General features: G+C 67.0%; 1 protein-coding gene and 1 long non-coding RNA gene across 2 annotated transcripts in view; one reads left to right on the top strand and one right to left on the bottom strand.

Moving 5' to 3' along the window:
* LOC147120682 (rab GTPase-activating protein 1-like) overlaps positions 1-25644 on the bottom strand; it is a 335058-nt gene that overhangs the window by 220624 nt on the left and 88790 nt on the right. The window lies entirely within an intron of this gene.
* LOC147120683 (uncharacterized) lies at positions 760-1120 on the top strand. The gene is made up of 2 exons (XR_015077862.1): positions 760-810; positions 1081-1120. It is a non-coding gene; the product is annotated as an uncharacterized LOC147120683 (long non-coding RNA).

Here is a 25644-nt window from a genome sequence, read left to right as displayed (position 1 = left end):
AGCGGAGGGGGCACAGTATAGCGGAGGGGGCACAGTATAGCGGAGGGGGCACAGTATAGCGGAGGGGGCACAGTATAGCGGAGGGGGCACAGTATAGCGGAGGGGGCACAGTATAGCGGAGGGGGCACAGTATAGCGGAGGGGGCACAGTATAGGCAAGTGGGCCCAGTACAGGGAAGTGGGCCCAGTACAGGGGAGTGGCCCAGTACAGCGGAGAGTGCCCAGTACAGGGGAGTGGGCCCAGTATAGCGGAGTGGGCCCAACATAGGGGAGTGGGCCCAGCATAGGGGAGTGGGCCTGTGCTGTCTCTCCCTCTAACTTACCCTTACTGTATGTACATAACCCACTTATATATGTATAACTTACCTGTTAGGGCCGTTGCCCCTTTAACTCACCGTTTAGGGCCATTGCCCCTTTAAGACGCGCCCCGAGCGTGATGACGTCACGCCACGTACAACGTGACGTGCGTCAGGCGGCTGCCGGCCCGACCCGGCTCTCCAGAAAGGCCGCCGGCACAGCCCGGCCCAGCGTCTTCGGCCGCATCGAGCAGCCGCCAGGAGCGCCGCTATCTTCCGCTCCCGCGGCAAGCACCGGCCCAGCCTGGCCTCCAGCTCCTGCCTTAGGCCCCAACGGCCAGCGACGCAACTACCGGCAAACGCGACGACGTCACGACCCCGAGCGTGATGAGGTCATCACGCTCCCCACGGCACTGCAAGTTCATTCCTCGTGGAGCTACCACGGAACAAGACCTGCGCCACGTTGCTCCTCGGTTGTATTGTCCCCATGCTTCAGTCTTGGAAATTGTTTGTCTGTGAGTATTTAGAATGCTATAGACGATTAGCGTACACTGTATGTTGTGGAAAATGTTTAGTTGTAACTTTTCTCTGTCTAGCCGGTTAACTAGCAGCTGTATTCGATACACTATGTACAGGACTAATTTAAAGAGAATGCCTTCCAGCTTGCTAAATGTATAGTCGTTGCCAGATGTACTGTGTTGCCCAGGCGTACCTAAATTTGTGTATACATATCAATTATGCGTCTGTACACTAATGTGTCCTTCCATTTCTGTGTTGTATTTCAGTTTTACAATAAGAATCTTTCAGTAAAGCGTTACAAGAAAAGTCAAGCCTTGTGATTTTATTGGAAGATATCGAGTTGTTCGCTATCTGTCTAGCTCTGCATAGGATCGCGTTGCGAGGGCAGAATAGGGCCCATAATAGCGGAGGGGGCCCGGTATAGGGTAGAGGGCCCGGTATAGCGCAGAGGGCCCGGAATGGCGGAGTGGGCCCGGTATGGCGGAGTGGGCCCGGTATGGCGGAGTGGGCCCGGTGCAGGGGAGACGGCCCAGTATACGGGAGCGGGCCCAGTATAGGGGAGCGGTCCCAGTATAGGGTAGGGGGCCCAGTATAGGGGAGGGGGCCCAGTATAGGGGAGAGGGCCCAGTATAGGGGAGAGGGCCCAGTATAGGGGAGAGGGACCAGTATAGGGGAGGGGGCCCAGTATAGGGGAGCGGGCCCAGTATAGGGGAGAGGGACCAGTATAGGGGAGGGGGCCCAGTATAGGGGAGAGGGCCCAGTATAGGGGAGAGGGACCAGTATAGGGGAGGGGGCCCAGTATAGGGGAGGGGGCCCAGTATAGGGCAGGGGACCAGTATAGGGGAGCGGACCCAGTATAGCGGAGGGGGCCCAGTATAGCGGAGGGGGCCCAGTATAGCGGAGGGGGCCCAGTATAGCGGAGGGGGCCCAGTATAGCGGAGGGGGCCCAGTATAGCGGAGGGGGCCCAGTATAGCGGAGGGGGCCCAGTATAGCGGAGGGGGCCCAGTATAGCGGAGGGGGCCCAGTATAGCGGAGGGGGCCCAGTATAGCGGAGGGGGCCCAGTATAGCGGAGGGGGCCCAGTATAGCGGAGAGGGCCCAGAAAAGCGGAGGGGGCCCAGGACAGGGGAGAGGGCCCAGTGTAGCGGAGAGGGCCCAGTGTAGCGGAGAGGGCCCAGTGTAGCGGAGAGGGCCCACTGTAGCGGAGAGGGCCCACTGTAGCGGAGAGGGCCCACTGTAGGAGAGAGGGCCCAGGATAAGGGAGAGGGTCCATTATCGGGGAGAGGGCCCGGTATAGGGGAGTGGGCCCGGTATGGCGGGGAGGGGGCCCGGTATAGGGGAGTGGGCCCGGTATGGCGGAGTGGGCCCGGTATGGCGGAGTGGGCCCGGTATGGCGGAGTGGGCCCGGTATGGCGGAGTGGGCCCGGTATGGCGGAGTGGGCCCGGTATGGCGGAGTGGGCCCGGTATGGCGGAGGGGGCCCGGTATGGCGGAGGGGGCCCGGTATGGCGGAGGGGGCCCGGTATGGCGGAGGGGGCCCGGTATGGCGGAGGGGGCCCGGTATGGCGGAGGGGGCCCGGTATCGGGGAGTGGGCCCGGTATAACGGAGAGGGCCCGGTATAGGGGAGAGGGCCCGGTATAAGGGACTGGGCCCACTGTAGGGGAGCGGGCCCAGTGTACGGGAGCGGGCCCAGTGTAGGGGAGCGGTCCCAGTACAGGGGAGCGGGCCCGGGGCAGGGGAGGGGGCCCGGTGCAGGGGAGGGGGCCCGGTGCAGGGGAGGGGGCCCGGTGCAGGGGAGAGGGCCCGGTGCAGGGGAGAGGGCCCGGTGCAGGGGAGAGGGCCCGGTGCAGGGGAGAGGGCCCGGTGCAGGGGAGAGGGCCCGGTGCAGGGGAGAGGGCCCGGTGCAGGGGAGAGGGCCCGGTGCAGGGGAGAGGGCCCGGTGCAGGGGAGAGGGCCCGGTGCAGGGGAGAGGGCCCGGTGCAGGGGAGAGGGCCCGGTGCAGGGGAGAGGGCCCGGTGCAGGGGAGAGGGCCCGGTGCAGGGGAGTGGGCCCGGTGCAGGGGAGTGGGCCCGGTGCAGGGGAGTGGGCCCGGTGCAGGGGAGTGGGCCCGGTGCAGGGGAGTGGGCCCGGTGCAGGGGAGTGGGCCCGGTGCAGGGGAGTGGGCCCGGTGCAGGGGAGTGGGCCCGGTGCAGGGGAGTGGGCCCGGTGCAGGGGAGTGGGCCCGGTGCAGGGGAGTGGGCCCGGTGCAGGGGAGTGGGCCCGATGCAGGGGAGTGGGCCCGGTGCAGGGGAGTGGGCCCGGTGCAGGGGAGTGGGCCCGGTGCAGGGGAGTGGGCCCGGTGCAGGGGAGTGGGCCCGGTATAGGAGGGCCCGGTATAGGGGAGTGGGCCCAGTATACGGGAGTGGGCCCAGTATGGGGAGAGGGACCAGTATAGGGGAGGGGGCCCATAATAGCGGAGAGGGCCCGGTATAGCGGAGGGGGCCCGGTATAGCGGAGCGGGCCCAGTGTAGGAGAGAGGGCCCATAATCGGGGAGAGGGCCCAGCATAGGGGAGAGGGCCGATTATAGGGGAGAGGGCCAGGTGTAGGGGATTGGGCCCGGTGTAGGGGAGAGGGCCCGGTGTAGGGGAGAGGGCCCGGCGTAGGGGAGAGGGCCCGGCGTAGGGGAGAGGGCCCGGCGTAGGGGAGAGGGCCCGGCGTAGGGGAGAGGGCCCGGCGTAGGGGAGAGGGCCCGGCGTAGGGGAGAGGGCCCGGCGTAGGGGAGAGGGCCCGGCGTAGGGGAGTGGGCCCGGTCTAGGGGAGAGGGCCCGGAATAGGGGAGTGGGACCGGCACAGGGGAGTGGGACCGGAACAGGGGAGTGGGACCGGAACAGGGGAGTGGGACCGGAACAGGGGAGTGGGACCGGTACAGGGGAGTGGGACCGGTACAGGGGAGTGGGGCCGGTACAGGGGAGTGGGGCCGGTACAGGGGAGTGGGGCCGGTACAGGGGAGTGGGGCCGGTACAGGGGAGTGGGGCCGGTACAGGGGAGTGGGCTCGGTATAGGGGAGTGGGCACAGTATAGGGGAGTGGGACCGGTACAGGGGAGTGGGCCCAGTATAGGGGAGTGGGCCCAGGAAAGGCGAGTGGGCCCAGTATAGGGGAGTGGCCCAGTATAGAGAGGGCCCAGGATAGGGGAGAGGGCCCAGTGTAGCGGAGAGGGCCCAGTGTAGCGGAGAGGGCCCAGTATAGCGGAGACGGCCCAGTATAGCGGAGAGGGCCCAGAATAGCGGAGAGGGCCCAGAAAAACGGAGAGGGCCCAGGACAGGGGAGAGGGCCCAGTATAAGGGAGTGGGCCCAGTATAGCGGAGAGGGACCAGTATAGCGGAGAGGGCCCAGTGTAGGAGAGAGGGCCCAGTATAGGGCAGAGTGCCATGTATAGGAGAGAGGGCCAATTATAGGGGAGAGAGCCCAGTATAGGGGAGAGGGTCCAGTATAGGGCAGAGGGCCCAGTATAGGGGAGGGGGCTCAGTGTAGGGGAGAGGGCCCAATATCGGGGAGAGGGCCCGGTATAGGGGAGGGGGCCCGGTATAGGGGAGTGGGCCCGGTATAGAGGAGGGGGCCCGGTATAGCCGAGTGGGACCGGTATAGCGGAGTGGACCCGGTATAGCGGAGTGGACCCGGTATACCGGAGTGGAGCCGGTTTAGCGGAGAGGGCCCGGAATAGTGGAGAGGGCCCGGAATAGCGCACAGGGCCCAGTATAGCGGAGTGGGCCCAGTATAGGGGAGAGGGCCCAGGATAGGGGAGAGGGCCCATTATCGGGGAGAGGGCCCATTATCGGGGAGAGGGCCCGGTATAGGGGAGTGGGCCCGGTATAGTGGAGAGGGCCCGGTATAGGGGAGAGGGCCCGGTATAGGGGAGAGGGCCCGGTATAGGGGAGAGGGCCCGGTATAGGGGAGAGGGCCCGGTGTAGTGGAGAGGGCCCGGAGTAGGGGAGAGGGCCCGGTGTAGGGGAGAGGGCCCGGTGTAGGGGAGAGGGCCCGGTGTAGGGGAGAGGGCCCGGTGTAGCGGACGGGACCCGGTGTAGGGGAGTGGGCCCGGTGTAGGGGAGTGGGCCCGGTGTAGGGGAGTGGGCCCGTTGTAGGGGAGAGGGCCCGGTGTAGGGGAGTGGGCCCGGTATAGCGGAGTGGGCCCGGTATAGGGGAGTGGGCGCAGTATAGGGGAGAGGGACCAGTATCGTGGAGAGGGCCCAGTATAGGGGAGGGAGCCCTGAATAGGGGAGGGGACCCAGTATAGGGGAGTGGTCCCAGAATAGGGGAGTGGGCCCAGTATAGCGGAGGGGGCCCAGTATAGCGGAGGGGGCACAGCGTAGCGGAGGGGGCACAGCGTAGCGGAGGGGGCACAGCGTAGCGGAGGGGGCACAGCGTAGCGGAGGGGGCACAGCGTAGCGGAGGGGGCACAGCGTAGCGGAGGGGGCACAGCGTAGCGGAGGGGGCACAGCGTAGCGGAGGGGGCACAGCGTAGCGGAGGGGGCACAGCGTAGCGGAGGGGGCACAGCGTAGCGGAGGGGGCACAGCGTAGCGGAGGGGGCACAGCGTAGCGGAGGGGGCCCAGCGTAGGGGAGTGGGCCCCGTGTAGGCGAGTGGGCCCGGTATGGCGGAGTGGGCCCGGTATGGCGGAGTGGGCCCGGTATGGCGGAGTGGGCCCGGTATGGCGGAGTGGGCCCGGTATAGGGGAGTGGGCCCGGTATAGGGGAGTGGGTCCAGCATAGGGGAGAGGGCCCGGTATAAGGGAGTGGGCCTAGTGTAGGGGAGACGGCCCAGTATACGGGAGCGGGCCCAGTATAGGGTAGGGGGCCCAGTATAGGGGAGAGGGCCCAGTATAGGTGAGGGGGCCCAGTATAGGGGAGGGGGCCCAGTATAGGGGAGGGGGCCCAGTGCAGCAGAGAGGGCCCAGTATAGGGGAGGGAGCCCAGAATAGGGGAGGGGGCCCAGTATAGGGGAGTGGGCCCAGTATAGGGGAGGGGGCCCAGTCTAGCGGAGGGGGCCCAGTACAGCGGAGGGGGCCCAGTATAGGGGAGAGGGCCCAGTATAGAGGAGTGGGCCCAGTACAAGGGAGTGGCCCAGTATAGCGGAGTGTGCCCAGCATAGGGGAGTGGGCCCAGCATAGGGGAGTGGGCCCATAATAGCGGAGTGGGCCCATAATAGCGGAGAGGGCCCGGTATAGGGGATTGGGCCTGGAATAGGGGAGTGGGCCCGGAACAGCGCAGAGGGCCCGGTATAGGGGAGTGGGGCCGGTATAGCGGAGTGGGCCCGGTACAGCGGAGTGAGCCCGGTATAGCGGAGAGGGCCCGGTATAGCGGAGAAGGCCCGGTATAGCGGAGAGGGCCCGGTATAGCGGACAGGGCCCGGTATAGGGGAGAGGGCCCAGTAAAAGGGAGTGGGCCCAGTATAGGGGAGAGGGCCCAGAATAGGGCAGGGGGCCCAGTATAGGGCAGGGGGCCCAGTATAGGGCAGGGGGCCCAGTATAGGGCAGGGGGCCCAGTATAGGGGAGTGGGCCCAGTATAGCGCACTGGACCCAGTATAGCGGAGTGGACCCAGTATAGGGGAGTGGGCCCAGTATAGCGGAGGGGGCCCCGTGTAGGCGAGAGGGCCCGGGGTAGGCAAGGGGGCCCGGTGTCGGGGAGAGGGCCCGGTGTAGGGGAGAGGGCCCGGTGTGGCGGAGTGGGCCCGGTGTGGCGGAGTGGGCCCGGTGTGGCGGAGTGGGCCCGGTGTGGCGGGGAGGGCCCGGTGTGGCGGAGTGGGCCCGGTATAGCGGAGAGGGCCCGGTATAGCGGAGAGGGCCCGGTATAGGGGAGTGGGTCCTGCATAGGAGAGAGGGCCCGGTATAAGGAAGTGGGCCCAGTGTAGGGGAGACGGCCTAGTATATGGGAGTGGGCCCAGTATAGGGGAGCGGTCCCAGTAAAGGGGAGCGGTCCCAGTATAGGGGAGCGGTCCCAGTATAGGGTAGGGGGCCCAGTATAGGGGAGAGGGACCACTTTAGGGGAGAGGGACCAGTATAGGGGAGGGGGCCCAGTGCAGCAGAGAGGGCCCGGTATAGCGGAGGGGGCCCGGTATAGCGGAGGGGGCCCGGTATAGCGCAGAGGGCCCGGAATAGCGCAGAAGGCCCGGAATAGCGCAGAGGGCCCGGAATAGCGCAGAGGGCCCGGTATAGCGGAGTGGGCCCGGTATAGCGGAGTGGGCCCGGTATAGATGAGAGGGCCCGGTATAGCGGAGTGGGCCCGGTATCGATGAGAGGGCCCGGTATGGCGGAGTGGGCCCGGTTTAGTGGAGTGGGCCCGGTATGGCGGAGTGGGCCCGGTATGGCGGAGAGGACCCGGTATAGGGGAGGGGGCCCGGTGTAAGGGAGTGGGCCCGGTGTAAGGGAGCGGTCCCAGTATAGGGTAGGGGGCCCAGTATAGGGGAGAGGGCCCAGTATAGGATAGGGGGCCCAGTATAGGGGAGAGGGCCCAGTATAGGGGAGCGGGCCCAGTATAGGGGAGAGGGCCCAGTACAGGGGAGAGGGACCAGTATAGGGGAGGGGGCCCAGTATAGGGGAGAGGGCCCAGTATAGGGGAGCGGTACCAGTATAGGGTAGGGGGCCCAGTATAGGGGAGAGGGCCCAGTATAGGGGAGAGGGCCCAGTATAGGGGAGAGGGACCAGTATAGCGGAGGGGGCCCAGTATAGGTGAGCGGTCCCAGTATAGGGTAGGGGGCCCAGCATAGCGGAGGGGGCCCAGCATAGCGGAGGGGGCCCAGCATAGCGGAGGGGGCCCAGCATAGCGGAGGGGGCCCAGCATAGCGGAGGGGGCCCAGCATAGCGGAGGGGGCCCAGCATAGCGGAGGGGGCCCAGCATAGCGGAGGGGGCCCAGCATAGCGGAGGTGGCCCAGCATAGCGGAGGGGGCCCAGTATAGCGGAGGGGGCCCAGTATAGCGGAGGGGGCACAGTATAGCGGAGGGGGCCCAGTATAGAGGAGTGGGCCCAGTACAAGGGAGTGGCCCAGTATAGCGGAGAGGGCCCAGTACAGGGGAGTGGGCCCAGTATAGCGGAGTGTGCCCAGCATAGGGGAGTGGGCCCAGCATAGGGGAGTGGGCCGATAATAGCGGAGAGGGCCCGGTATAGGGGAGAGGGCCCGGTATAGCGCAGAGGGCCCGGAATAGGGGAGTGGGCCCGGAACAGCGTAGAGGGCCCGGTAGAGGGGAGTGGGGCCGGTATAGCGGAGTGGGCCCGGCATAGCGGAGGGGGCCCGGCATAGCGGAGGGGGCCCGGCATAGCGGAGGGGGCCCAACATAGGGGAGGGGGCCCAGTCTATCGGAGGGGGCCCAGTATAGCGGAGGGGGCACAGTATAGCGGAGGGGGCCCGGAATAGGGGAGTGGGCCCGGTATAGGGGGGTGGAACCTGTATGGGGGAGAGGGCCCAGATTGGGGAGTGGGCCCGGTATAGGGGAGTGGGCCCAGTATAGCGGAGTGTGCCCAGCATAGGGGAGTGGGCCCATAATAGCGGAGAGGGCCCGCTATAGGGGAGAGGGCGCGGTATAGCGCAGAGGGCCCGGAATAGGGGAGTGGGCCCGGAACAGCGCAGAGGGCCCAGTAGAGGGGAGTGGGGCCGGTATAGCGGAGTGGGCCCGGTATAGCGGAGTGGGCCCGGTATAGCGGAGTGGGCCCGGTATAGCGGAGTGGGCCCGGTATAGCGGAGAGGGCCCGGTATAGCGGAGAGGGCCCGGTATAGCGGAGAGGGCCCGGTATAGCGGAGAGGGCCCGGTATAGCGGAGAGGGCCCAGAATAGGGCAGGGGGCCCGGTATAGGGGAGTGGGCCCGGTATAGCGGACTGGACCCGGTATAGCGAAGTGGGCCCGGTATAGGGGAGTGCGCCCGGTATAGCGGAGGGGGCCCGGTGTAGGCGAGAGGGCCCGGTGTAGGGGAGAGGGCCCGGTGCAGGGGAGAGGGCCCGGTGCAGGGGAGAGGGCCCGGTGCAGGGGAGAGGGCCCGGTGCAGGGGAGAGGGCCCGGTGCAGGGGAGAGGGCCCGGTGCAGGGGAGAGGGCCCGGTGCAGGGGAGAGGGCCCGGTGCAGGGGAGAGGGCCCGGTGCAGGGGAGAGGGCCCGGTGCAGGGGAGAGGGCCCGGTGCAGGGGAGAGGGCCCGGTGCAGGGGAGAGGGCCCGGTGCAGGGGAGAGGGCCCGGTGCAGGGGAGAGGGCCCGGTGCAGGGGAGAGGGCCCGGTGCAGGGGAGAGGGCCCGGTGCAGGGGAGAGGGCCCGGTGCAGGGGAGAGGGCCCGGTGCAGGGGAGAGGGCCCGGTGCAGGGGAGAGGGCCCGGTGCAGGGGAGAGGGCCCGGTGCAGGGGAGAGGGCCCGGTGTAGGGGAGTGGGCCCGGTGTAGGGGAGTGGGCCCGGTGTAGGGGAGTGGGCCCAGTACAGCAGAGAGGGCCCAGTATCGGGGAGGGAGCCCAGAAAAGGGGAGGGGGCCCAGTATAGCGGAGGGGGCCCAGTATAGCGGAGGGGGCCCAGTATAGCGGAGGGGGCCCAGTATAGCGGAGGGGGCCCAGAAAAGCGGAGGGGGCACAGGATAGCGGAGGTGGCACGGCATAGCGGAGGGGGCCCGGTATAGGGGAGAGGGCCCGGTATAGGGGAGTGGGCCCGGTATAGGGGAGAGGGCCCGGTATAGGGGAGAGGGCCCGGTATAGGGGAGTGGGCCCGGTACAGGGGAGTGGGCCCGGTACAGGGGAGAGGGTCCGGTACAGGGGAGAGGGCCCGGTACAGGGGAGAGGGCCCGGGACAGGGGAGAGGGCCCGGTACAGGGGGGTGGAACCTGTATGGGGGGTGGGCCCGGTATAGGGGGGTGGGCCCGGTATGGCGGGGTGGGCCCGGTATGGCGGGGTGGGCCCGGTATGGCGGAGTGGGCCCGGTATGGCGGAGTGGGCCCGGTATGGCGGAGTGGGCCCGGTATGGCGGCGTGGGCCCGGTATGGCGGCGTGGGCCCGGTATGGCGGCGTGGGCCCGGTATGGCGGCGTGGGCCCGGTATGGCGGCGTGGGCCCGGTATGGCGGCGTGGGCCCGGTATGGCGGCGTGGGCCCGGTATAAGAGAGTGGGCCCAGTGTAGGGGAGACGGCCCAGTATACGGGAGCGGGCCCAGTATAGGGGAGCGGGCCCAGTATAGGGGAGGGGGCTCATTATAGGGGAGGGGGCTCATTATAGGGGAGAGGGCCCAGTATAGGGGAGAGGGACCAGTATAGGGTAGGGGGCCCAGTATAGGGTAGGGGGCCCAGTACAGGGGAGTGGGCCCAGCTTAGGGGAGTGGGCCCATAATAGCGGAGAGGGCCCGGTATAGGGGAGTGGGCCCGGTATAGCGGAGTGGGCCCGGCATAGGGGAGTGGGCCCATAATAGCGGAGAGGGCCCGGTACAGGGGAGAGGGCCCGGTAAAAGGGAGTGAGACCGGTATAGCGGAGGGGGCCCCGGTACAGCGGAGGGGGCCCGGTACAGCGGAGGGGGCCCGGTACAGCGGAGGGGGCCCGGTACAGCGGAGGGGGCCCGGTACAGCGGCGGGGGCCCAGTGTAGCGGAGGGGGCCGGTATAGCGGAGGGGGCCAGGAATAGCGGAGGGGGCCCGGTATAGCGGAGGGGGCCAGGAATAGCGGAGGGGGCCAGGAATAGCGGAGGGGGCCAGGAATAGCGGAGGGGGCCAGGAATAGCGGAGGGGGCCAGGAATAGCGGAGGGGGCCAGGAATAGCGGAGGGGGCCCAGTGTAGGAGAGAGGGCCCAGTATAGGGCGGAGGGCCCAGTATAGGGGAGAGAGCTCAGTATAGGGGAGAGAGCTCAGTCTTGGGGAGAGGGCCCAATATCGGGGAGAGGGCACGGCATAGGGGAGAGGGCCGATTATAGGAGAGGGGGCCCGGTATAGCCGAGTGAGCCCGGTATAGCGGAGAGGACCTGGTATACCGGAGTGGGCCCGGTTTAGCAGAGAGGGCCCGGAATAGGGGAGTGGGCCCGGAATAGCGCAAAGGGCCCAGTATAGCGGAGTGGGCCCAGTATAGAGACGGCCCAGTATAGGGGAGTGGGCCCAGGAAAGGGGAGTGGGCCCAGCCTAGGGGAGTGGGCCCATAATAGGGGAGTGGGCCCGGCATAGGGGAGTGGGCCCGGCATAGGGGAGTGGGCCCGGCATAGGGGAGTGGGCCCGGCATAGGGGAGAGGGCCCGGCATAGGGGAGAGGGCCCGGCATAGGGGAGAGGGCCCGGCATAGGGGAGAGGGCCCGGCATAGGGGAGAGGGCCCGGCATAGGGGAGAGGGCCCGGCATAGGGGAGAGGGCCCGGCATAGGGGAGAGGGCCCGGTATAGCACAGAGGGCCCGGAATAGGGGAGCGGGCCCGGTATAGCGGAGTGGGCCCAGTATAGGGGAGTGGGCCCATAATAGCGGAGAGGGCCCGTTATAGGGGAGAGGGCCCAGTATAGCGCAGAGGGCCCGGAATAGGGGAGTGGGCCCGGAATAGCGCAAAGGGCCTGGTATAGCGTAGTGGGCCCGGTATAGCGGAGAGGGCCCGGTATAGCGGAGGGGGCCCGGTATAGCGGAGGGGGCCCGGTATAGGGGAGGGGGCCCGGTATAGGGGAGAGGGCCCAGTATAGGGGAGAGGGACCAGTATAGGGGAGGGGGACCAGCATAGGGGAGGGGGACCAGTACAGGGGAGGGGGCCCAGTATAGGGGAGGGGGCCCAGTATAGGGGAGGGGGCCCAGTATAGGGGAGGGGGCCCAGTATAGGGGAGGGGGCCCAGTACAGCAGAGAGGGCCCAGTATAGGGGAGGGAGCCCAGAATAGGGGAGGGGGCCCAGTATAGCGGAGTGGGCCCAGTATAGCGGACGGGGCCCAGTATAGCGGAGGGGGCACGGTATAGCGGAGGGGGCCCGGTATAGCGGAGTGGGCCCGGCATAGGGGAGTGGGCCCGGTACAGGGGAGAGGGCCCGGTAAAAGGGAGTGAGACCGGTATAGCGGAGGGGGCCCGGTACAGCGGAGGGGGCCCGGTACAGCGGAGGGGGCCCGGTACAGCGGAGGGGGCCCGGTACAGCGGAGGGGGCCCGGTACAGCGGAGGGGGCCCGGTACAGCGGAGGGGGCCCGGTGTTGCGGAGGGGGCCCGGTACAGCGGAGGGGGCCCGGTACAGCGGAGGGGGCTCGGTACAGCGGCGGGGGCCCGGTATAGCGGCGGGGGCCCGGTATAGCGGCGGGGGCCCAGTGTAGCGGAGGGGGCCGGTATAGCGGAGGGGGCCAGGAATAGCGGAGGGGGCCCGGTATAGCGGAGCGGGCCAGGAATAGCGGAGGGGGCCAGGAATAGCGGAGGGGGCCAGGAATAGCGGAGGGGGCCCAGTGTAGGAGAGAGGGCCCAGTATAGGGCGGAGGGCCCAGTATAGGGGAGAGAGCTCAGTCTTGGGGAGAGGGCCCAACATCGGGGAGAGGGCCCAATATCGGGGAGAGGGCACGGCATAGGGGAGAGGGCCGATTATAGGAGAGGGGGCCCGGTGCAGGGGAGTGGGCCCGGTATAGGGGAGTGGGCCCGGTATAGGGGAGGGGGCCCGGTATAGCCGAGTGAGCCCGGTATAGCGGAGAGGACCTGGTATACCGGAGTGGGCCCGGTTTAGCAGAGAGGGCCCGGAATAGGGGAGTGGGCCCGGAATAGCGCAAAGGGCCCAGTAGAGCGGAGTGGGCCCAGTATAGAGACGGCCCAGTATAGGGAAGTGGGCCCAGGAAAGGGGAGTGGGCCCAGCCTAGGGGAGTGGGCCCATAATAGCGGAGAGGGCCCGGTATAGGGGAGTGGGCCCGGCATAGGGAAGTGGGCCCGGCATAGGGGAGTGGGCCCGGCATAGGGGAGAGGGCCCGGCATAGGGGAGAGGGCCCGGCATAGGGGAGAGGGCCCGGTATAGCACAGCGGGCCCGGAATAGGGGAGCGGGCCCGGAATAGCGCAGAGGGCCCGGTATAGCGGAGTGGGCCCAGTATAGGGGAGTGGGCCCATAATAGCGGAGAGGGCCCGTTATAGGGGAGAGGGCCCAGTATAGCGCAGAGGGCCCGGAATAGGGGAGTGGGCCCGGAATAGCGCAAAGGGCCTGGTATAGCGTAGTGGGCCCGGTATAGCGGAGAGGGCCCGGTATAGCGGAGGGGGCCCGGTATAGGGGAGGGGGCCCAGTATAGGGGAGAGGGCCCAGTATAGGGGAGAGGGCCCAGTATAGGGGAGAGGGACCAGTATAGGGGAGAGGGACCAGCATAGGGGAGGGGGACCAGCATAGGGGAGGGGGCCCAGTATAGGGGAGGGGGCCCAGTATTGGGGAGGGGGCCCAGTACAGCAGAGAGGGCCCAGTATAGGGGAGGGAGCCCAGAATAGGGGAGGGGGCCCAGTATAGCGGAGTGGACTCAGTATAGCGGAGTGGGCCCAGTATAGCGGACGGGGCCCAGTATAGCGGAGGGGGCACAGTATAGCGGAGGGGGCACCGTATAGCGGAGGGGGCACCGTATAGCGGAGGGGGCACCGTATAGCGGAGGGGGCACCGTATAGCGGAGGGGGCACCGTATAGCGGAGGGGGCACCGTATAGCGGAGGGGGCACCGTATAGCGGAGGGGGCACCGTATAGCGGAGGGGGCACCGTATAGCGGAGGGGGCACCGTATAGCGGAGGGGGCACCGTATAGCGGAGGGGGCACCGTATAGCGGAGGGGGCACCGTATAGCGGAGGGGGCACCGTATAGCGGAGGGGGCACCGTATAGCGGAGGGGGCACCGTATAGCGGAGGGGGCACCGTATAGCGGAGGGGGCACCGTATAGGGGAGGGGGCCCAGTATAGAGGAGTGGGCCCAGCATAGGGGAGAGGGCCCAGCATAGGGGAGAGGTCCCATAATAGCGGCGAGGGCCCGGTATAGCGCAGAGGGCCCGGAATAGGGGAAGAGGGCCCGGTATATGGGAGTGGGCCCGGTATAGGGGAGTGGGCCCAGTATAGGGGAGTGGGCCCAGTATAGGGGAGAGGGCCCGGTATGGCGGAGAGGGCCCGGTATGGCGGAGAGGGCCCGGTATAGCGGAGGGGGCCCGGTATAGCGGAGGGGGCCCGGTATAGCGGAGGGGGCCCGGTATAGCGGAGGGGGCCCGGCATAGGGGAGTGAGACCGGTACAGGGGAGTGGGCCCAGTAAAAGGGAGAGGGCCCGGGATAGCGGAGGGGGCCCGGGATAGCGGAGGGGGCCCGGGATAGCGGAGGGGGCCCGGGATAGCGGAGGGGGCCCGGTATAGCGGAGGGGGCCCGGTATAGCGGAGGGGGCCCGGTATAGCGGAGAGGACCCGGTATACCGGAGTGGGCCCAGTTTAGCGGAGAGGGCCCAGTATAGAGACGGCCCAGTATAGGGGAGTGGGCCCAGCATAGGGGAGTGGGCCCATAATAGCGGAGAGGGCCCGGTATAGGGGAGTGGGCCCGGCATAGGGGAGAGGGCCCGGCATAGGGGAGAGGGCCCGGCATAGGGGAGAGGGCCCGGCATAGGGGAGAGGGCCCGGTATAGCACAGAGGGCCCGGAATAGGGGAGTGGGCCCGGCATAGGGGAGTGGGCCCGGCATAGGGGAGTGGGCCCGGCATAGGGGAGTGGGCCCGGCATAGGGGAGAGGGCCCGGTATAGCACAGAGGGCCCGGTATAGCGGAGTGGGTCCGGTATAGCGGTGTGGGCCCGGTATAGCGGAGAGGGCCCGGTATAGCGGAGAGGGCCCGGTATAGCGGAGAGGGCCCGGTATGGGGGAGAGGGTCCGGTATGGGGGAGTGGGCCCGGTATGGGGGAGTGGGCCCGGTATGGGGGAGTGGGCCCGGTATAGGGGAGTGGGCCCGGTATAGGGGAGAGGGCCCGGCATAGGGGAGAGGGCCCGGTATAGCACAGAGGGCCCGGAATAGGGGAGTGGGCCCGGCATAGGGGAGTGGGCCCGGCATAGGGGAGTGGGCCCGGCATAGGGGAGTGGGCCCGGCATAGGGGAGAGGGCCCGGTATAGCACAGAGGGCCCGGTATAGCGGAGTGGGTCCGGTATAGCGGTGTGGGCCCGGTATAGCGGAGAGGGCCCGGTATAGCGGAGAGGGCCCAGTAAAAGGGAGTGGGCCCGGTATAGGGGAGAGGGTCCGGTATGGGGGAGTGGGCCCGGTATGGGGGAGTGGGCCCGGTATGGGGGAGTGGGCCCGGTATAGGGGAGTGGGCCCGGTATAGGGGAGTGGGCCCGGTATAGGGGAGTGGGCCCGGTATAGGGGAGGGGGCCCGGTATAGGGGAGTGGGCCCGGTATAGGGGAGGGGGCCCGGTATAGGGGAGGGGGCCCGGTATAGGGGAGGGGGCCCGGTATAGGGGAGGTGGCCCAGTATAGGGGAGGGGGCCCAGTATAGGGGAGGGGGCCCAGTATAGGGGAGGGGGCCCAGTATAGGGGAGGGGGCCCAGTATAGGGGAGGGGGCCCAGTATCGGGGAGAGGGCCCGGTATAGGGGAGGGGGCCCAGTATAGGGGAGTGGGCCCTGTACAGTATGTGACTATACTTAATACAATAATGAGGAGACAGCTTGGAAGGTTCAACTTAGGTCTTTACTTCATACCAACAGGCGGGAACTGAGGGGAGATCAGTACCCACAGTACTATTTATACCCCTATGGCCAGGAGTGGTACTACGGTATCACTACGCCCTACAAAGTAGTGCTGCCCTGGCCATAGGTTTAAAGTAACATACATATTACATACACAACAGGCCCAGCATAGCGGAGGGGGCCCAGCAAAGAGGGGGCCCGGAATAGGGGAGAGGGCCCGGTATGGGGAGGGGGCCCGGTATAGCGGAGTGGGCCCGGAATAGCGGAGTGGGCCCGGAATAGCGGAGTGGGCCCGGTATAGCGGAGTGGGCCCGGTATAGCGGAGTGGGCCCGGTATAGGGGAGTGGGCCCGGTATAGGGGAGTGGGCCCGGTATAGGGGAGAGGGCCCAGGGGAGGGGAGAGGGCCCAGGGGAGGGGAGTGGGCCCAGGGGAGGGGAGTGGGCCCAGGGGAGGGGAGTGGGCCCAGGAGAGGGGAGTGGGCCCAGGAGAGGGGAGTGGACCCAGGAGAGGGGAGTGGGCCCAGCGTAGGGGAGTGGGCCCAGCGTAGGGGAGTGGGCCCAGCGTAGGGGAGTGGGCCCAGCGTAGGGGAGTGGGCCCAGCGTAGGGGAGTGGGCCCAGCGTAGGGGAGTGGGCCCAGCGTAGGGGAGCGGGCCCAGCGTAGGGGAGCGGGCCCAGCGTAGGGGAGCGGGCCCAGCGTAGAGGAGCGGGCCCAGCGTAGAGGAGCGGGCCCAGCGTAGAGGAGCGGGCCCAGCACAGGGGAGCGGGCCCAGCACAGGGGAGGGGGCCCAGCACAGGGGAGGGGGCCCAGCACAGGGCAGGGGGCCCAGCACAGGGGAGGGGGCCCAGCACAGGGGAGGGGGCCCAGCACAGGGGAGGGGGCCCAGCACAGGGGAGGGGGCCCAGCACAGGGGAGGGGTCCCAAGCACAGGGGAGGGGGGGCCCAGCACAGGGGAGGGGGGCCCAGCACAGGGGAGGGGGGCCCAGCACAGGGGAGGGGGCCCAGCACAGGGGAGGGGGCCCAGCACAGGGGAGGGGGCCCAGCACAGGGGAGGGGGGCCCGGACAGGGGAGGGGGCCCGGTACGGCGGAGGGGGCCCGGTACGGCGGAGTGGGCCCGGTACGGCGGAGTGGGCCCGGTACGGCGGTGTGGGCCCGGTACGGCGGAGTGGGCCCGGTACGGCGGAGTGGGCCCGGTACGGCGGAGTGGGCCCGGTACGGCGGAGAGGGCCCGGTATAGGGGAGTGGGTCCGGTATAGGAGGGAGTGGGGCCAGTGTAGGGGAGACGGCCTAGTATAGGGGAGTGGGCCCAGTATAAGGGAGTGGGCCCAGTGTAGGGGAGTGGGCCCAGTGTCGGGGATTGGGTCCAGTATAGGGGAGTGGGCCCAGTATAGGGGATTTGGTCCAGTATAGGGGAGTGGGCCCAGTATAGGGGAGTGGGCCCAGTATAGGGGAGAGGGCCCAGTATAGGGGAGAGGGCCCAGTATAGGGGAGGGGGCCCAGTATAGGGGAGAGGGCCCGGTATAGGGGAGGGGGCCCAGTATAGGGGAGTGGGCCCTGTACAGTATGTGACTATACTTAATACAATAATGAGGAGACAGCTTGGAAGGTTCAACTTAGGTCTTTACTTCATACCAACAGGCGGGAACTGAGGGGAGATCAGTACCCACAGTACTATTTATACCCCTATGGCCAGGAGTGGTACTACGGTATCACTACGCCCTACAAAGTAGTGCTGCCCTGGCCATAGGTTTAAAGTAACATACATATTACATACACAACAGGCCCAGCATAGCGGAGGGGGCCCAGCATAGAGGGGGCCCGGAATAGGGGAGGGGGCCCGGTATAGCGGAGAGGGCCCGGTATAGCGGAGAGGGCCCGGTATAGTGGAGTGGCCCGGTATAGCGGAGTGGGCCCGGTATAGCGGAGTGGGCCCGGTATAGGGGAGTGGGCCCGGTATAGGGGAGTGGGCCCGGTATAGGGGAGGGGGCCCGGTATAGGGGAGAGGGCCCGGTATAGGGGAGAGGGCCCGGTATAGGGGAGAGGGCCCGGTATAGCGGAGTGGGCCCGGTATAGGGGAGTGGGCCCGGAATAGCGGAGTGGGCCCGGAATAGCGGAGTGGGCCCGGAATAGCGGAGTGGGCCCGGTATTGCGGAGTGGGCCCGGTATAGGGGAGGGGGCCCGGTATAGGGGAGGGGGCCCGGTATAGGGGAGAGGGCCCGGTATAGGGGAGAGGGCCCGGTATAGCGGAGTGGGCCCGGAATAGCGGAGTGGGCCCGGAATAGCGGAGTGGGCCCGGTATAGCGGAGTGGGCCCGGTATAGCGGATAGCAGAGTGGGCCCGGTACAGCGGAGTGGGCCCGGTACAGCGGAGTGGGCCCGGTATAGGGGAGTGGGCCCGGTATAAGGGAGTGGGCCCGGTATAGGGGAGGGGGCCCGGTATAGGGGAGGGGACCCGGTATAGGGGAGGGGGCCCGGTATAGGGGAGGGGACCCGGTATAGGGGAGAGGGCCCGGTATAGTGGAGAGGGCCTGGTATAGCGGAGAGGGCCCGGTACAGCGGAGAGGGCCCGGTACAGCGGAGTGGGCCCGGTACAGCGGAGTGGGCCCGGTTTAGCGGAGGGGGCCCGGTATAGGGGAGTGGGCCCGGTATAGGGGAGGGGGCCCGGTATAGCCGAGTGAGCCCGGTATAGCCGAGTGGGCCCGGTATAGCCGAGTGGGCCCGGTATAGCCGAGTGGGCCCGGTATAGCCGAGTGGGCCCGGTATAGCCGAGTGGGCCCGGTATAGCGGAGAGGACCCGGTATACCGGAGTTGGCCCAGTTTAGCGGAGTGGGCCCAGTATAGAGACGGCCCAGTATAGGGAAGTGGGCCCAGGATAGGGGAGTGGGCCCATAATAGCGGAGAGGGCCCGGTATCGGGGAGTGGGCCCGGTATAGCGGAGTGGGCCCGGCATAGGGGAGTGGGCCCGGCATAGGGGAGTGGGCCCGGCATAGGGGAGTGGGCCCGGCATAGGGGAGAGGGCCCGGCATAGGGGAGAGGGCCCGGCATAGGGGAGAGGGCCCGGCATAGGGGAGAGGGCCCGGCATAGGGGAGAGGGCCCGGTATAGCACAGAGGGCCCGGAATAGGGGAGTGGGCCCGGCATAGGGGAGTGGGCCCGGCATAGGGGAGTGGGCCCGGCATAGGGGAGAGGGCCCGGTATAGCACAGAGGGCCCGGTATAGCGGAGTGGGTCCGGTATAGCGGTGTGGGCCCGGTATAGCGGAGAGGGCCCGGTAAAAGGGAGTGGGCCCGGTATAGGGGAGAGGGTCCGGTATGGGGGAGTGGGTCCGGTATGGGGGAGTGGGCCCGGTATGGGGGAGTGGGCCCGGTATGGGGGAGTGGGCCCGGTATGGGGGAGTGGGCCCGGTATAGGGGAGTGGGCCCGGTATAGGGGAGTGGGCCCGGTATAGGGGAGTGGGCCCGGTATAGGGGAGTGGGCCCGGTATAGGGGAGTGGGCCCGGTATAGGGGAGGGGGCCCGGTATAGGGGAGTGGGCCCGGTATAGGGGAGGGGGCCCGGTATAGGGGAGGGGGCCCGGTATAGGGGAGGGGGCCCGGTATAGGGGAGGGGGCCCAGTATAGGGGAGTGGGCCCTGTACAGTATGTGACTATACTTAATACAATAATGAGGAGACAGCTTGGAAGGTTCAACTTAGGTCTTTACTTCATACCAACAGGCGGGAACTGAGGGGAGATCAGTACCCACAGTACTATTTATACCCCTATGGCCAGGAGTGGTACTACGGTATCACTACGCCCTACAAAGTAGTGCTGCCCTGGCCATAGGTTTAAAGTAACATACATATTACATACACAACAGGCCCAGCATAGCGGAGGGGGCCCAGCAAAGAGGGGGCCCGGAATAGGGGAGGGGGCCCGGTATAGCGGAGTGGGCCCGGAATAGCGGAGTGGGCCCGGAATAGCGGAGTGGGCCCGGAATAGCGGAGTGGGCCCGGAATAGCGGAGTGGGCCCGGTATAGCGGAGTGGGCCCGGTATAGCGGAGTGGGCCCGGTATAGGGGAGTGGGCCCGGTATAGGGGAGTGGGCCCGGTATAGGGGAGGGGGCCCGGTATAGGGGAGGGGGCCCGGTATAGGGGAGGGGGCCCGGTATAGGGGAGAGGGCCCAGGGGAGGGGAGTGGGCCCAGGGGAGGGGAGTGGGCCCAGGGGAGGGGAGTGGGCCCAGGAGAGGGGAGTGGGCCCAGGAGAGGGGAGTGGGCCCAGGAGAGGGGAGTGGGCCCAGGAGAGGGGAGTGGGCCCAGCGTAGGGGAGTGGGCCCAGCGTAGGGGAGTGGGCCCAGCGTAGGGGAGTGGGCCCAGCGTAGGGGAGTGGGCCCAGCGTAGGGGAGTGGGCCCAGCGTAGGGGAGTGGGCCCAGCGTAGGGGAGTGGGCCCAGCGTAGGGGAGTGGGCCCAGCGTAGGGGAGTGGGCCCAGCGTAGGGGAGTGGGCCCAGCGTAGGGGAGTGGGCCCAGCGTAGGGGAGTGGGCCCAGCGTAGAGGAGTGGGCCCAGCGTAGAGGAGTGGGCCCAGCGGAGAGGAGTGGGCCCAGCGGAGAGGAGTGGGCCCAGCACAGGGGAGTGGGCCCAGCGTAGAGGAGTGGGCCCAGCGTAGAGGAGTGGGCCCAGCACAGGGGAGGGGGCCCAGCACAGGGGAGGGGGCCCAGCACAGGGGAGGGGGCCCAGCACAGGGCAGGGGGCCCAGCACAGGGCAGGGGGCCCAGCACAGGGCAGGGGGCCCAGCACAGGGCAGGGGGCCCAGCACAGGGCAGGGGGCCCAGCACAGGGCAGGGGGCCCAGCACAGGGGAGGGGGCCCAGCACAGGGGAGGGGGGCCCAGCACAGGGGAGGGGGGCCCAGCACAGGGGAGGGGGGCCCAGCACAGGGGAGGGGGCCCAGCACAGGGGAGGGGGCCCAGCACAGGGGAGGGGGCCCAGCACAGGGGAGGGGGCCCAGCACAGGGGAGGGGGCCCAGCACAGGGGAGGGGGCCCAGGACAGGGGAGGGGGCCCAGGACAGGGGAGGGGGCCCGGTACGGCGGAGTGGGCCCGGTACGGCGGAGTGGGCCCGGTACGGCGGAGTGGGCCCGGTACGGCGGAGTGGGCCCGGTACGGCGGAGTGGGCCCGGTACGGCGGAGTGGGCCCGGTACGGCGGAGTGGGCCCGGTACGGCGGAGTGGGCCCGGTACGGCGGAGTGGGCCCGGTACGGCGGAGTGGGCCCGGTACAGCGGAGAGGGCCCGGTACAGCGGAGAGGGCCCGGTATAGGGGAGTGGGTCCGGTATAGGAGGGAGTGGGGCCAGTGTAGGGGAGACGGCCTAGTATAGGGGAGTGGGCCCAGTATAAGGGAGTGGGCCCAGTGTAGGGGAGTGGGCCCAGTGTCGGGGATTGGGTCCAGTATAGGGGAGTGGGCCCAGTATAGGGGATTTGGTCCAGTATAGGGGAGTGGGCCCAGTATAGGGGAGTGGGCCCAGTATAGGGGAGAGGGCCCAGTATAGGGGAGAGGGCCCAGTATAGGGGAGAGGGCCCAGTATAGGGGAGGGGGCCCAGTATAGGGGAGAGGGCCCGGTATAGGGGAGGGGGCCCAGTATAGGGGAGTGGGCCCTGTACAGTATGTGACTATACTTAATACAATAATGAGGAGACAGCTTGGAAGGTTCAACTTAGGTCTTTACTTCATACCAACAGGCGGGAACTGAGGGGAGATCAGTACCCACAGTACTATTTATACCCCTATGGCCAGGAGTGGTACTACGGTATCACTACGCCCTACAAAGTAGTGCTGCCCTGGCCATAGGTTTAAAGTAACATACATATTACATACACAACAGGCCCAGCATAGCGGAGGGGGCCCAGCATAGAGGGGGCCCGGAATAGGGGAGGGGGCCCGGTATAGCGGAGAGGGCCCGGTATAGCGGAGTGGGCCCGGTATAGCGGAGTGGGCCCGGTATAGCGGAGTGGGCCCGGTATAGGGGAGTGGGCCCGGTATAGGGGAGGGGGCCCGGTATAGGGGAGGGGGCCCGGTATAGGGGAGAGGGCCCGGTATAGGGGAGAGGGCCCGGTATAGCGGAGTGGGCCCGGTATAGGGGAGAGGGCCCGGTATAGCGGAGTGGGCCCGGAATAGCGGAGTGGGCCCGGAATAGCGGGGTGGGCCCGGAATAGCGGGGTGGGCCCGGTATTGCAGAGTGGGCCCGGTATAGGGGAGGGGGCCCGGTATAGGGGAGGGGGCCCGGTATAGGGGAGAGGGCCCGGTATAGGGGAGAGGGCCCGGTATAGGGGAGAGGGCCCGGTATAGGGGAGAGGGCCCGGTATAGCGGAGTGGGCCCGGTATAGCGGAGTGGGCCCGGAATAGCGGAGTGGGCCCGGAATAGCGGAGTGGGCCCGGAATAGCGGAGTGGGCCCGGTATAGCGGAGTGGGCCCGGTATAGCGGATAGCGGAGTGAGCCCGGTATAGCGGAGTGGGCCCGGTATAGCGGAGTGGGCCCGGCATAGCGGAGTGGGCCTGGTATAGGGGAGTGGGCCCGGTATAAGGGAGTGGGCCCGGTATAGGGGAGGGGGCCCGGTATAGGGGAGGGGACCCGGTATAGGGGAGGGGGCCCGGTATAGGGGAGGGGACCCGGTATAGGGGAGAGGGCCCGGTATAGGGGAAGGGGCCCGGTATAGTGGAGAGGGCCCGGTATAGGGGAGAGGGCCCGGTATAGTGGAGAGGGCCCGGTATAGTGGAGAGGGCCCGGTACAGCGGAGTGGGCCCGGTACAGCGGAGTGGGCCCGGTTTAGCGGAGTGGGCGCGGTTTAGCGAAGAGGGCCCGGAATAGTGCAAAGGGCCCAGGAGAGGGGAGTGGGCCCAGTGTAGGGGAGTGGGCCCAGTGTAGGGGAGTGGTCCCAGCGTAGGGGAGTGGGCCCAGCGTAGAGGAGTGGGCCCAGCACAGGGGAGTGGGCCCAGCACAGGGGAGTGGGCCCAGCACAGGGGAGGGGGCCCAGCACAGGGGAGGGGGCCCAGCACAGGGGAGGGGGCCCAGCACAGGGGAGGGGGCCCAGCACAGGGGAGGGGGCCCAGCACAGGGGAGGGGGCCCAGCACAGGGGAGGGGGCCCAGGACAGGGGAGTGGGCCCGGTACGGCGGAGTGGGCCCGGTACGGCGGAGTGGGCCCGGTACGGCGGAGTGGGCCCGGTACGGCGGAGTGGGCCCGGTACGGCGGAGTGGGCCCGGTATAGCGGAGAGGGCCCGGTATAGGGGAGTGGGTCCGGTATAGGAGGGAGTGGGGCCAGTGTAGGGGAGACGGCCTAGTATAGGGGAGTGGGCCCAGTATAAGGGAGTGGGCCCAGTGTAGGGGAGTGGGCCCAGTGTCGGGGATTGGGTCCAGTATAGGGGAGTGGGCCCAGTATAGGGGAGAGGGCCCAGTATAGGGGAGAGGGCCCAGTATAGGGGAGAGGGCCCAGTATAGGGGAGTGGGCCCAGTATAGGGGAGTGGGCCCAGTGTAGGGGAGTGGGCCCAGTGTAGGGGAGTGGGCCCAGTGTCGGGGATTGGGTCCAGTATAGGGGAGTGGGCCCAGTATAGGGGAGTGGGCCCAGTATAGGGGAGTGGGCCCAGTATAGGGGAGAGGGCCCAGTATAGGGGAGTGGGTCCAGTATAGGGGAGTGGGCCCAGTATAGGGGAGTGGGCCCAGTATAGGGGAGTGGGCCCAGTGTAGGGGATTGGGTCCAGTATGGTGGAGAGGGCCCAGTGTAGGGGAGTGGGCCCAGTGTAGGGGAGAACTGATTGGCGGATAGAAACCAAAGAGTTGGAATAAACGGGTCATTTTCCGAGTGGCAGGCAGTGACTAGTGGGGTACCGCAAGGATCGGTCCTAGGACCCCAGCTGTTCACAATATATATTAATGATCTGGACGAGGGAATTGGATGTAATATCTCCAAATTTGCAGATGACACAAAGCTGGGTGGGAGGGTAAGCTGCAAGGAGGATGTCAGGAAACTCCAGTACGATTTGGACAGGTTGGGTGATTGGGCAGAAACATGGCAAATGCACTATAATGTGGATAAATGTGAGGTTATCCACTTTGGTGGCAAAAACAGGAAGGCAGATTATTATTTGAATGGCAATAGATTGGGAGAAGGGGAAGTGCAAAGAGACCTGGGTGTCCTTGTGCACCAGTCACTGAAGGTAAGCATGCAGGTGCAGCAGGCGGTTAAGAAGGCAAATGGTATGTTGGCCTTCGTAGCAAGAGGGTTCGAGTACAGGAACAAGGATGTCTTGCTACAGTTGTACAGGGCCTTGGTGACACCACACCTTGAGTATTGTGTGCAGTTTTGGTCACCTTACCTGAGGAAGGACGTTCTTGCCATGGAAGGAGTGCAGCGAAGATTCACCAGGCTGATACCTGGGATGGCAGGAATGACGTATGAGGAGAGATTGGGTCGATTGGGCTTATACTCACTGGAGTTTCGAAGATTGAGAGGGGATCTCATCGAAACCTATAAAATTATGTCAGGTCTGGACAGACTAGATGCAGGAAGGATGTTTCTGATGGCCGGGGAGTCCAGAACCAGGGGTCATAGTCTAAGGATAAGGGGCAAGCCATTTAGGACTGAAATGAGGAGGGATTTCTTCACCCAGAGAGTGGTGAACCTGTCGAATTCTCTGCCACAGAGGGCAGTGGAGGCTAGTTCATTAAATATATTCAAGAAAGAGTTGGCTATATTTCTTGAGGCTAAAGGGATCAAGGGATATGGGGAAAAGGCAGGGACAGGGTACTGAATTTGGATGATCAGCCATGATCACATTGAATGGCGGAGCAGGCTCGAAGGGCCTACTCCTGCTCCTATCTTCTATGTTTCTATGAGTGGGCCCAGTATAGGGGAGTGGGCCCAGTATAGCAGAGAGGGCCCAGTATAGGCGAGTGGGCCCGGCGCAGGGGAGTGGGCCCGGCGCAGGGGAGTGGGCCCGGCGCAGGGGAGTGGGCCCGGCGCAGGGGAGTGGGCCCGGCGCAGGGGGCTGGGCCCGGCGAAGGGGGCTGGGCCCGGCGAAGGGGGCTGGGCCCGGCGAAGGGGGCTGGGCCCGGCGAAGGGGGCTGGGCCCGGCGAAGGGGGCTGGGCCCGGCGAAGGGGGCTGGGCCCGGCGAAGGGGGCTGGGCCCGGCGAAGGGGGCTGGGCCCGGCGAAGGGGGCTGGGCCCGGCGAAGGGGGCTGGGCCCGGCGAAGGGGGCTGTGCCCGGCGAAGGGGACTGTGCCCGGCGAAGGGGACTGTGCCCGGCGAAGGGGACTGTGCCCGGCGAAGGGGACTGTGCCCGGCGAAGGGGACTGTGCCCGGCGAAGGGGACTGTGCCCGGCGAAGGGGAGTGGGCCCGGCGAAGGGGAGTGGGCCCGGCGAAGGGGAGTGGGCCCGGCGTAGCGGAGTGGGCCCGGCGTAGCGGAGTGGGCCCGGCGTAGCGGAGTGGGCCCGGCGTAGCGGAGTGGGCCCGGCGTAGCGGAGTGGGCCCGGCGTAGCGGAGTGGGCCCTGCGTTGCGGAGTGGGCCCTGCGTTGCGGAGTGGGCCCGGCGTAGCGGAGTGGGCCCGGCGTAGCGGAGTGGGCCCGGCGTAGGGGACAGGGCCCGGTATCGGGGAGTGGGCCCGGTATCGGGGAGTGGGCCCGGTATAGCGGAGTGGGCCCGGTATAGCGGAGTGGGCCCGGTATAGCGGAGGGGGCCCGGTATAGGGGAGGGGGCCCGGTATGGGGAGGGGGCCCGGTATAGGGGAGGGGGCCCGGTATAGGGGAGAGGGCCCGGTATAGGAGAGTGGGCCCAGTATAGGGGAGTGGGCCCAGTATAGGGCAGAGGGCCCAGTATAGGGGAGAGGGCCCAGTATAGGGGAGTGGGCCCAGTATAGGGGAGTGGGCCCAGTATAGGGGAGTGGGCCCAGTATAGGGGAGTGGGCCCAGTATAGGGGAGTGGGCCCAGTATAGGGGAGTGGGCCCAGTATAGGGGAGAGGGACCGGTATCGGGGAGAGGGACCGGTATCGGGGAGTGGGCCCAGTATCGGGGAGTGGGCCCAGTATGTAAGAATTCGCAATAATTTACAGTTCTGAAGATTCATTTTTTTTGATTAAAGAATCCCTGGGCGATGTGCTTTTAAATTTCCAGGGATAAAAATGGCTGTCACCACATGGCCGAAGACAAAGGACAATGCTTTGTTTACAAAGCAATTGAATGCTATTAGCATTTGTTTGTATATCGAGTGGATACATCTAAACTGCAG

The sequence above is a fragment of the Somniosus microcephalus genome, chromosome 4, assembly GCF_052327205.1.
Source record: "Somniosus microcephalus isolate GS21.2 chromosome 4, FLI_Smic_1.0, whole genome shotgun sequence".
NCBI classification, from domain to species: Eukaryota; Metazoa; Chordata; class Chondrichthyes; order Squaliformes; family Somniosidae; genus Somniosus; species Somniosus microcephalus.
The sequence above is the reverse complement of the archived record's forward strand: the minus strand, read 5'-3'. Positions and strand labels throughout refer to the sequence as shown.